The following is a 13553-nucleotide window of genomic DNA, read 5'->3' as shown; positions in this document are numbered from 1 at the left end:
GTAATTCAATTTTTATAGGTGATTGGCATGCTAAAATTTGGGTCCTCATTGTTCTTAAACCTCGTACTTTTTTAAGACTTTTAACTTGTTAGCGAGCGCCTCTGACGAGACTTTTGTAGACGAAAGGCGCTTCAGGAGAACACAATTTTAATCTTGTTACATGTATCTATTATGAGTTGATTGATTACTTTTTTCAATGTTCATTTAACTTTACTATTGTTTCTAAAAGACAATTTAATTCAGCAAAGTGTAAGCGAAAATCCGTATTTCAATTAGTTTTAGAAAGATTAAAAACACATCTGTGTATTGACTTAGTGGATAACAATTGTAAAGGGGAACAGTTACGCTTCGTCTAGCCCCAAAAAAATAAATTAATAAAAAAAAAACTCTGACCGCAATTGACAAAAAATCACAATTAATAGGGCATCAAACTAAAAAAATAAATATTTTGCCCGGGAAAAATCTGAAAACGAACATGACCGTACTTAAACCTATACTGCAAAACTTTCTTTTAGGTAGTCTTACGATCCAGTATCAATGTATTTTAGAAAAATCGTGCGTGAAAAATGATTCACCACCATTTTCAGACATATATGTTTAAAGTCAGCTTAACCCCTGGAGGTGATTTGTCTCAAAACAAGGAGAATTGCCATACATGTATGTCTGACAGACGCTTAGTCATGATTTCCTATTTGTGACGGATAAAGTGTGGCAATTTCATACTTACCGCAACGATATGAAATTGTTTTCTGTTCATAAGAAATGCAGCACGGGGGCCTTCTGGCATACTGCCTTTTCTGATCCAAAGAACCCTTTTACGTCTTCTTTTTGAGGTATATTTATAGACTTTTTGTCCTGTTCGTAAAAATGAAAACAATTTAAAAATACTTCTTGTCGGTCATTGGCTGAAAGCAATGATTGTGAAAAATACTTTGAATTGGGTGGTACGCGTTGGTATTTTAATTTGTGACTTTTAAACGTGCTACCAATATTACATGCATATTGAAGACGATGATTTGTTAAAGACACATAAATATACGCATTGCGTTTTACTACACTAAAACGCTGATTTAATTGTTGTTGTACAAGACTGACTCCCAATGTGAATGTGCCTACGCAGATTGAAATGTCAATGCAATCTATCCTAACATGTTTTATCCGACTCTGAGCTAACCTAGCTTTTCTCTTATTAATGGTTTATGTTTAGCAAAGAGTAGTGAATGCCAGTTTTAATCCCATTGCTTGACTAGTCCGGGGATCAAATTATGCAGAATATGCTGCACTTGACGACAACAAGACACAACAATACAACGACGTTAGAGCGGTATTGAAGAAAATAAAACAAAACTTACAAGTGTAATTAATCATAAAAAATAAGTGACAGAGATAACCATTGTAAAGGCCAAGGCTTAGTATATTAGCAGCAGGATTAAATACCTACAAGGAAAAATTGGAGTTTACGATATTTTATTAACGGCATTTAAATGCGTTGAAGGTTGAAGGCCAAACATATGTTTCAACCATTAATACTGGATTTTCAACATTCCAAAGAGCAAGGTTTTTTAGGTAGGTTTTTCAAAACACTACACATACAAGATGTTTATGAACAATAACTGATAAAAAAGATTGGAAATGATGAGAGTTTCAATAACTGTCTTTCCATGCATCCTGCAACTTTCACGTCGATTATTGTTTGGCCCACAAAGATGAAATAATGTGTCTTGAGCTGTTAAAACATGAAAGTTACTTCATGAATATTCATTATATATAACTATAATGGTTCTGCAAATGACAATTATATTTTTCTTATCAATGACGCCCCCGATTCAAATCGGAGGATTCAATCGCAGTGTTTTGTTCAATGAGTGGTATTGCCGTTGTTTAGTGTTTGCTATTTTACTTAGCCATCCATATATCAAAAGTTTGTCTAACTATATACTTTACTGAAGTCGGTGATACTACCAGCAAGTAAAGTTAATTAGGAAATATTCATTGCTGACGAAGCAATTTACAAATAAAGGTTTGCCAATTCGGACATACCCTGTAAAGATACATTTTAGCTAACTGTGGTATCCTCAACACTACTGTACTGTAGCTCTTCCAAACATTTGTCTCGCTGCTGGTACGCTTGTTATACCATTGTCCTTACTCAAAATAATCAAAACAAAACGCCATAACACAAATACAAAAAAATAATTTCCATTTCCATCTATATAAGCAGATAAAATTGCTGAAACTTGATATTTAGGTTTTTCAATTATTGTCCAAAAATTATCAATACTGTAAATTTCTTTTTTTTTAAATACAATATACACTTCACTTGTGTTTCCATTTCTTCTTATCATCAAATACACTACAATAGATATGTGTCATGAATGTATTTCTATTGAACAGAAAAACCGTGTTAGGATCGTTATTTGCGAAAAATACCATTCGAAAGATGGTATTATTTCTTAAGCCGCAATGGCAAAGGAAATTCTTCTGATTAACAGATGATGGGAAAATATAAAAATGAAATATACATCTATAAAAGAAAACGTGAAAAAATACACTTGTTTTTAATTTTTAACCATTTAAAGACCAAGATATGTATAATGAGTGTAATTATGTAAAACAATAAAAATACATTTTATATCATTATTTAGCAATAAGAGCTAAATAAGAATAATTTAATCTTTAGTTCACATCTTCCACTGAAGGAAAACTGAATTACATAAAATGATACAATAGAAGTCCTATTTTTTTGGCAAATCATTAATTAACAAGTTCTAGTGATGTTGATATTAACATACCTATACCGTTGCATGGTAACGAAGTTTACACAATGTAGGTCTGTTGTCCAATGATGGCGTCGCTGCAGGCTTTGAATGTTGATGGAGGTCAGTTGGTAATTGAGTCGAAGGTTATGTTAATGACTGAGTTGGTGGTTGAGTTGAAAATTGAGTTGGATGCTGACAGAGTGATTAAGTTAGAAGCTGCGTCGGTTGTTGAGTTTCAAGTTGGTAGTCGAGTATGAGGTTTTGTGCGGTTTAGTTGGTCATTGACCTGGATGTTATCTTTCGTGATTGAGTTGGTTGTGAAGTTGCAGGGTGCGTAGGTTAATGAGTAATAATATTTGTTGGCGGTTAAATTAGTTGTTTTGTTTCAGGTTGATTTGGAGGTTGTTTTGACGGTCGAGATGCCGTTTCACTTGAATGTTATGTTTGTGAATGAGTTTGTTGTTGGAGGTTGAGTCGGGGTTTGCGTCGAGATGAAAGTTGTATTGGTGGTTGAGTTGATTGTTGCGTTGCAGGTTTAAACCAAAAACCAACCAGTATTATCTCAAGTAAAACTGTATAAAACAAAATACATCAAGTAAATAATATGGTAAGATTCAACGACTTTTACCTAAAGCAGTCGAAGGCTGTGTTTACTGTTGATATATCGTTGACTTGAAGGTTGTGTAAATGATTGAGTTGATTGTTGAATTGGAGGCTGCGTTGGTTGTTGAATTGGAGGTTGTGTTAATGGTTGAACTTGTGGTTGTTGAGTTGAATACTGTGTCAGTTGCTGTTTGTTGTTGTGTTGCAGGTTGAGTTTGAGGCTGTGTTGGCCGTTGATCCTGTCGTTGAAATGGAAACTGTCTTAGTGATTGAGTTGGTTGTTGAGTTAGAGGTTGAGTTGTTGGCTGCCTCGGTTATTGAGTTGGAAGTTGTGTTTGAGGCTGAGTTGGTTTTTGCATTTGTTTGTTGTTTTAATTGGTGGTTAGATTTGATGCTGTCTTGGCTAATTGAGATTTGTCGATTTGGGAGTTATGTTGATGCTTGATAAGGTTGATGTGTTGTGGGTTAAATTCAAGGCTGAGATGGCCATTGATTTTGTCGTTCACTTGGTGGTTGTGTTTGGTGATTGAGTTGGTTGTTGAACTGGAATTTGTGTTGGCGCTGCGTTCGTTTTTGAGTTGGAAATTGATTTGGTTGTTGGGGTGGTTTGTTGTTTGAGTTTGTGGTTACGTTTTGAGCTGTGTTGGCGGAGGAAATGGTCGTTGACTTGGAAATTATGTTGGGGATTGTTTTAGTTGTTGAGATGGCAGCTGCGTTGACTGTTGAGTTTGAGGTTGTTTTGGCGGTGTGAGTTAGTCGTTAAGTTGGTGGTTGAATTGGTTGCTGAGTTGAAGGTTGAGTCGATAAAGTTGGAGGATGTGTTGGTAGTTGAATTTTTGGTGTGTTGGTAAGTGTGTTGGTGACTGAAATGGTTGTTGAGTTTGAGGCTTTGTTGGTTGTTGAGTGGCGGTTGAGATGGTTGTTGAGTTTGAGTCTGAGTTGGTTGTTGAGTTGCGGATGAGATTGTTGTTGAGTTGGAGGTTGAGTTGGGGATTGAGTTGGTTGTTGAGATGGACTTTGTGTTGGTTAAGTTGGGGATTGGTGATTGAATTGGTAGCTGAGTTTAATTTTTTGTTATTGTTAAGTTAGAGGTAGTGTTGGCGGTTGAGTTAAAGGTTTTGTTAGTGATTCAGTTCAAGTTTGAGTTGTAGGCTGAGTTAGTTGTTGAGTTGGAAGACTCTTCGGTTGTTGAGTTGGAGTTTGAGCTGGTGGTTGAGTTTGTTGCTAAGTTAAAAGCGGATATAAAGATCGTATTCCTGCTATATCATCAGGACAGAGATCTTCTGTAAAACGGTGCCAATAAAGCATCGTTGTGTTATCAATGTTCAATCTCAAGAGCAGGTCCAAATCCATGAGCACCTACAATTAATAGGTCTATGCCGGTGTTGTTTACAAACCAATGTTCATCATCGTCAACACGTTTTCGTCCGTATTGAGGGGAAAATGCATGTGCAAGAACTCCACCTATAAAAATATAGATCAGATTAAAATAATCAAAATGAAATCTGATTAAGTATTGCAGTGATGGTATGTAATTTCAAATGGTATGTATATGTACGCAAATCTTCCTCTTTAAAATAAGATTGTTCAAAATTTCTTGATCACTAAGAAGGTGTATACTATGTAGGTGAGAATTTCATACATTGTAAGTAACAAGTGTGCTTTTGCATAACATGCTAAGTGAAGGTAACTTTTCCTTGAGGATAACTGATCTATCAACATTAGAGTAACTGTTTATAGGAAATACAACGTTTTAGATTTGAACCGCCAAAGGCTTCTATATAACTATGATCTCCTGATTCAAATCTGATATTAATGTCCTCTTCAGATGAACCTTTGTAAAGGTCAAACCAGGCACACCAGACCAAGCTGTCAATGCTCTCCTAATTTCAGACCCGAGAGGCAGATAATAAAACTTCTACGACTATGTAAATAGCATTTACAAATCTTTATGAAGACCCCTTGAATCTGGGTATCAGAATTTCAAAATATTAGTAAACAGTTTGTATACCAATGTTCTGATCTGAAAGATGGAGAATGAATGTTGATGTCCCTAAAGAATTTGGCGTTGACTGCCGTTTTTGTATAATATGCTTAACTAATTTACAAGGTCCAACTAAAATGTAGAGCTTGAAATACTATGAATATATTTATTTGTCTGTTGTGAATGCCATATTTTACTACTTGCTGTCTTTCCTGTTTTCATTGTTTTGTTTCTATATTATTTCAACATGCTCAAGTGGTTATTGCCTTTTTCATGACTCTTTCCGATCTTGAGCTTGATGAAATCATTGTATATACAATGGTCTATGATTGAAACATGTCTGTGTTGGTCTCTCGTTTTTTTTGTTTTAATTTTTTGTTATATATACATATACAAACCTTTTTTACAATGAATTTATAACACAAAAAAGTGAAACCACAACGCTTTAATATTACCCTTGTGTATTATTATCAACATAGTGTGCTATTGATCGAATACGATATATATGGGTCAGTAAATTCCATATGGGGTGAGAGCGAAGCTTAAATGACGGTGCATTGTTGTTTGATTCTATTAGGTATGATCTGGTCAATACATGCAACAGTCATCTATAGAAAGCTTGGACTATTCTAATAATCTGTGGTATAATAATGTGTTGCTTTTCTAATACATGAATAACAAGGACATAGTTAACGGTACTTAACCGAAATCCAATCACAATTTCAAAATATGAGTTGATTACAACCATAGATGATACAACTGTCAATAGGCGTGACTAAATCTTCTTCTTATATACGATCGCTGAGGATAACGATACCTAGAATGAACTTTACATTGTTCACGATTTCACAATTCAAGAATATTTAAACCTCGCTAAACATCTTTATCTTATTAAGATTGATGAGTATAAAGATACCTTAAATGAACTTTACATTGTCCATGATTAACCACTTCAAGAATATTGTTGAATTATGAGAACGTGACTGTTCAGGACATTCCAATTAGTCTAGAAATAATTTACGAAGACGCCGTTACCGTAAAGCGTAATTCACCCTAGGACAGAACTTTATAAGTTAGGTCAAATTTCCATTGTATTTGTTTCACTCATAGGAAACAATTTTCAAAGTTTTCAAATCCTGATTGATTTAGAATATTAAAGATTATATGTTCATGCTAAACACATTGTTTGACAATTTTAGGTGTACAAATGTATCCTCTATAAAATAAAAACGTTACCCAGCGCTTCATGTTGCTGTAGAATCATTTGGGATACAAAATACAACTTTAACATGTATCTGTATAAATTTGAGGCAAAAGACGTCCTTTATCAGAGTGAATTGATTTGTATTCGAAGAACAAAAGATGGCTTTATTCCCAACATAAATAGGTTTTGGTTAAACATCCTTTCTCATTCCTTCTCATTTGGGATAAATACTCGACATGTAAAAAATGCAGTCTTTAACATTAGCCCATGTTCAAGTGTATTTAATTCGGTTCTCTATTCATGCACATGATACAGTTGGAACATCGAAGTACACACACGAAGCTGTCAAAATGGGATTTTGTTAATGTTTGGATAATGTTTAGAAAATGTGTCTGGTTAAAATAAGTACATGCAGAATACAGTGATGCATTAACAAATGTATTAATTGGCTGTTGATATGTTAATTTCCAAATATGAAATTCGTTAAGAAGTTCGTTTTGTCTTATTTGGCGCCTGATTGATTTATTTGGTACATGTAGCGTGTTTCATGTTCTATGATTTAGATTACATTTTAACCCCCTAATGACCATCAGATTGGATTAAATGTAATGAAAGTTTAATACATATCAAACCCAAAATGATAATGTAAAAGAACAATAAATTTCTACTTTTCTTACCTTTACTAGTTACATGTATAGACACGTCTATTCTGTTGGTGCAGATACATATGATACTGCACATGTGTATGACGTCTTCATTTATTTTTAGCCTATATACTTGTAGACACGAAACTGGTAAATCCTCTTGCAGTGTAAGTGTCTAAAGTTCAAATAGTTAATGTACCATGGCAATATGTGTTCTGATTAATTAAACACGAAACTGCAGTTTTCTGCATCGCTTGCTCAGTTCTTTACACACTTTAATCGGGAGTCTTAGACCAAGATATTTAAAGGGAGTCTGAGACCAATATATTTTATCTAAAGTCGAACAATGTATAAATAAAGGCATGGCATTAAAAATAACTACGACATGATCATCTTAGATTATGTATGCCCAAACTTAGTTGTTGTTAAAAATTACAATGCTATTCACCGAGGATTTCATCTGATGTTCGCAACAAAACATGGGGAATAACGAACAAATGACTTAACCCTACCAAGATGTCACCTAAGTATGCAACACCAGCTCTATAACAACAGTATATCCAAACACAAGTGACGACTATTTTAGGTTAACCTCTCGTAATCACTCCATAGAATTAGCATTTACAGATAAAGTTCAGAGATATAAACCAAATGTTGAATAAATTCACAATACACTACAAAAAAGATTGACAGGAAAAATTTAATCTGTTAAAAGTCATATTTTACTGAAAGATTTGCTATTTTAGTTTTGGTGATTAATACACTATCTATGAAATATGTATTAAGGAATAAGTCGGATGTAAGAGTGTCATTGGACTAGTTATAGAGCCGATCAAATCTGCTGTATAAGATGCCTTTTTTCTGACAAAAATTTGCTTTCTTTGAAGACATAAACAGCCTCAATTGCATAAGTCTCGTTTTGAAAAAAATGCTGTAACGACTAGAATTATGATATTCGGTGTCTATTGCTTTTGTATTGGGTTTTGGATTTGAAATATATTGGCCTCGAGTCACATTGAAGATATATTTATAGTACCTTAAACATTTGATTGACATGAAAATTAGACATTTATGCATACGTGTTGAATATGTATATCTTATAGGGTTTTAAATGAGTTTTTTTATTTATTATAGGGTGATAGTGGTGGTCCAATGACATGCTACTCTGGAAATACTCCATATCTCGCTGGTGCTGCGTCTTGGGGAATCAGCACAAGCACTGGAAGCTTTCAAAGCGTTTACGCCAGACTGACATCGTTCAGGTCATGGATCATTACCTATGTTAGCATCTAATATCAAGAGATACAGGCATATTTGAACTAATTAATTGATAGAATAAAAACAATATCGCATTGAAATATAGTTTGTTTTATAGGATTCCTTCTACCTTAAAAATGTCTATTTAGATGTTCAAGTTGCATTTTATCATACGCTTTGAGCGCATTTATCACGAAGAAATAAGTGATAGACAAATTAAGATTACATAATACAACTTTATCAGAAATTTGTAATTGAAAGCCACAAAAGGCCACAAGTCATGAATGTTTTTCACACAGAGTAAAGCGATACATGTTTTATTTGCCTGTTTCTAATTGAAACATTGATATTTTAAGTATCATATCGTATTGATACGAACATGTGGTTATCATGCTTAAGTGTTTTGAAGTTTATTCTAAATTAATCGTTAATTCTGTTTTTTAGCCTTAATATGATTTAGAGTCATCATATTGAACCCACATCTTATATATAAATATTTTTTATAATATAAAATGGCTTCTAAATGTCATTTGATTGCATTTTCATGTTGCTGCTATCACGAAAGGTAGTAAAAAACTGCAAGCGAGTTGTGAAATCAGATTATACTTAAACCGAAATCACCCACTTCACATACCAGTCTTGTAATTTAAACAAAATTCCAATGCTTCTACCCAGTGCTTTAAGTGATCAAGTTATTACCTTAGCTGTATTTGAAAAAAAAATCGGAAATTTGGTTCCTCAATACTCTTCAACCTCTTACTTTATTTGGCCTTTCAACTTTTTTTAATCGAGCGTCACTGATGATTCTTTTATAGACGAAACGTGCGTTTGGAGTACGAATTCTAACTCTGTTATCTATGCTTAGTTTATTTACAACCACCAGGTAGATGTCACTGCTGGTGGAGGTTTCCTACCTGAGGATATAAGCAGCCTAGTAGTCAGCACTTCTGTGTTGACATGAATTATCATTGATATGGTCATAATAATAAAGTAACTGTTTAGAAAACTTTGAATTTGTTAAGAACTTAGGATTTTCTAACCGAGGAATAGATTACATTATCTGTACTTGACAAAATCTTTCAGGGATTGGTTCCTCAATGCTCTTCAATCTCGTACTTTATGAGGTCTGTTATTTTCTTTTACATTAGCGTCACTGATAAGTTTTTTTATAGACGAAACGTGCGTCTGGCGTACAAAATTCGAATCCTGGTATTTATGATGAGTTTATTCAGGATTTCGTTGTTAAAAATTACAATGCTATTCACCGAGGATTTCATCTGATGTCCGCAACAAAACATGGGGAATAACGAACAAATGACTTAACCCTACCAAGATGTCACCTAAGTATGCAACACCAGCTCTATAACAACAGTATATCCAAACACAAGTGACGACTATTTTAAGTTAACCTCTCGTAATCACTCCATAGAATTAGCATTTACAGATAAAGTTCAGAGATATAAACCAAATGTTGAATAAATTCACAATACACTACAAAAAAGATTGACAGGAAAAATTTAATCTGTTAAAAGTCATATTTTACTGAAAGATTTGCTATTTTAGTTTTGGTGATTAATACACTATCTATGAAATATGTATTAAGGAATAAGTCGGATGTAAGAGTGTCATTGGACTAGTTATAGAGCCGATCAAATCTGCTGTATAAGATGCCTTTTTTCTGACAAAAATTTGCTTTCTTTGAAGACATAAACAGCCTCAATTGCATAAGTCTCGTTTTGAAAAAAATGCTGTAACGACTAGAATTATGATATTCGGTGTCTATTGCTTTTGTATTGGGTTTTGGATTTGAAATATATTGGCCTCGAGTCACATTGAAGATATATTTATAGTACCTTAAACATTTGATTGACATGAAAATTAGACATTTATGCATACGTGTTGAATATGTATATCTTATAGGGTTTTTAATGAGTTTTTTTATTTATTATAGGGTGATAGTGGTGGTCCAATGACATGCTACTCTGGAAATACTCCATATCTCGCTGGTGCTGCGTCTTGGGGAATCAGCACAAGCACTGGAAGCTTTCAAAGCGTTTACGCCAGACTGACATCGTTCAGGTCATGGATCATTACCTACGTTAGCATCTAATATCAAGAGATACAGGCATATTTGAACTAATTAATTGATAGAATAAAAACAATATCGCATTGAAATATAGTTTGTTTTATAGGATTCCTTCTACCTTAAAAATGTCTATTTAGATGTTCAAGTTGCATTTTATCATACGCTTTGAGCGCATTTATCACGAAGAAATAAGTGATAGACAAATTAAGATTACATAATACAACTTTATCAGAAATTTGTAATTGAAAGCCACAAAAGGCCACAAGTCATGAATGTTTTTCACACAGAGTAAAGCGATACATGTTTTATTTGCCTGTTTCTAATTGAAACATTGATATTTTAAGTATCATATCGTATTGATACGAACATGTGGTTATCATGCTTAAGTGTTTTGAAGTTTATTCTAAATTAATCGTTAATTCTGTTTTTTAGCCTTAATATGATTTAGAGTCATCATATTGAACCCACATCTTATATATAAATATTTTTTATAATATAAAATGGCTTCTAAATGTCATTTGATTGCATTTTCATGTTGCTGCTATCACGAAAGGTAGTAAAAAACTGCAAGCGAGTTGTGAAATCAGATTAAACTTAAACCGAAATCACCCACTTCACATACCAGTCTTGTAATTTAAACAAAATTCCAATGCTTCTACCCAGTGCCTTAAGTGATCAAGTTATTACCTTAGCTGTATTTGAAAAAAAAAATCGGAAATTTGGTTCCTCAATACTCTTCAACCTCTTACTTTATTTGGCCTTTCAACTTTTTTTAATCGAGCGTCACTGATGATTCTTTTATAGACGAAACGTGCGTTTGGAGTACGAATTCTAACTCTGTTATCTATGCTTAGTTTATTTACAACCACCAGGTAGATGTCACTGCTGGTGGAGGTTTCCTACCTGAGGATATAAGCAGCCTAGTAGTCAGCACTTCTGTGTTGACATGAATTATCATTGATATGGTCATAATAATAAAGTAACTGTTTAGAAAACTTTGAATTTGTTAAGAACTTAGGATTTTCTAACCGAGGAATAGATTACATTATCTGTACTTGACAAAATCTTTCAGAGATTGGTTCCTCAATGCTCTTCAATCTCGTACTTTATGAGGTCTGTTATTTTCTTTTACATTAGCGTCACTGATAAGTTTTTTTATAGACGAAACGTGCGTCTGGCGTACAAAATTCGAATCCTGGTATTTATGATGAGTTTATTCAGGATTTCAATTCTTACTTCGGTTTATTTAAGATCGTTTACAATAGTAAAGACAAAATACTTTCATTCTTATTTTCAATTTTCATTTAGCAATATAACAGTGTACCGTTTATTGCATCATGTTGTTAGCCAAATATCTTAGAACTCTATTTAGGATCAAGTGTCCACAGTATTGCATAGTTTGCAACAGTTAAACATGTCCAGCTGATAGCTCTTTTTATCTTTCTGTTAAGTTATAAAAGCCTCTGAAGAGCCTTGGATAAACATAATACGTTTCTGGCGTACAAAGTATCATATATTGTGATGGCCATATTTTTTGTTCTTGTAGAAATAGACTAACTTGGGTTAAATCTTTGAGAGCCCCTCTCTCAGGTAACAATTGTTTTGTATTGTTTTGATTGCTATGGACAATATAAAGACACAAGACATCAACACAACAATAACAATAGGTGATTTAAATGGTGTTACTTGTACTTAGTAGACAGTATCAAATGCAGTTCATTTGCTTTTTATTTTACTATCGTCTACAGTGATGGAAAAAAATCCAATACAATTCCAAAACAGATTTTATCTCTCTGAAACACAAAATGCATTTAACTAATATATATATATATATATTAGTTAAATGAATATAGAGGAATATAGAGGAAGAGTTGGAGGAATATACATCTTTTCCACAAGTTTATTGTTTTCTGTTTGGTATTTAATTAATATTAAGATCAATTTTGTACTGGTGATCAATTTTTTTGGCAATCGCCAATGGCAGTCAGCAGGGTTTAAGAACATTCCGTTGTTCGACCTGTTAGTCAAATACGTTTTGTTAAAATATACTTTTTCACTATTTTGGTCTTATGGAAAATGTTGTTTGTGCTGTATTTAGACCCCTCTACCTAGAAATTTGTTTTACATGCACACGTATAAAAATTGCGGTTTTTATCCAACGCAGGTTTGAACGTTGTTTTCAATTTAGACTTGTATAAATATATATATATATATATATATATATATATCTAGTTGATGAAAGGCCTTACAACGTTTCCAACTGCACAGGTTTGTATGTATTCAGAGTTGTTGTTTATGTGCAAACACAGCCATTTTTGTTCAATCATCTAGTGAACATTGTTAATACTGATTTGACCACATGCGCTGAGGTATTTAGAAATGATTTGCCAGAAAGCGGTTTTGGGGATGAGAAAAAAATTTATTGGATAATATCAGTTTAGCAGATATTTATTATAAACTGTTTAATTGTTTAAATAGTGCAATGCATAAATAAAAAAAAAAATGCAGTGTACATTCGTTCAGTGGTAACACTCACGATGGATTGACAATATGTTATATATAAAGTATAGTACGACTATAAATATTGTATTTAACATTGTTTAACTAGTCCTTACGTTATAACATAGCACAAGGATATATGAATATGTCGAGTTTCTGTAAGCCCATCGTTTTTTAAATGAAAATGAGAACATTGCAAAAAAAGAACCCACGTCACGAAATTTTCATATGATGTATATTTTTTATCATCTTAATTATGCATTTTTGTGTTAACTATTCTAGTGGTTCAAATCAAATCATCCCACAGTCTATGTTTGAAATAACAATGATAATGATAACTTAAAAAAACCAAAGGTGGTACGTAGGCATTTCTAAAACATTTATACACTTTTTCAGACATTATGTACTATGTACAATTCATTTCCCGATCATAACAAAACACATCGTACACATTCATATTTCAATCTTTTAATCTCTTATATATTTACAAAATTATTGAGACTACGAGAACATATAC

This window comes from Mytilus californianus, unplaced genomic scaffold (genome assembly GCF_021869535.1).
Source record: "Mytilus californianus isolate M0D057914Y unplaced genomic scaffold, xbMytCali1.0.p SCAF_8, whole genome shotgun sequence".
Lineage (NCBI taxonomy): Eukaryota > Metazoa > Mollusca > Bivalvia > Mytilida > Mytilidae > Mytilus > Mytilus californianus.
The sequence above is the reverse complement of the archived record's forward strand: the minus strand, read 5'-3'. Positions refer to the sequence as shown.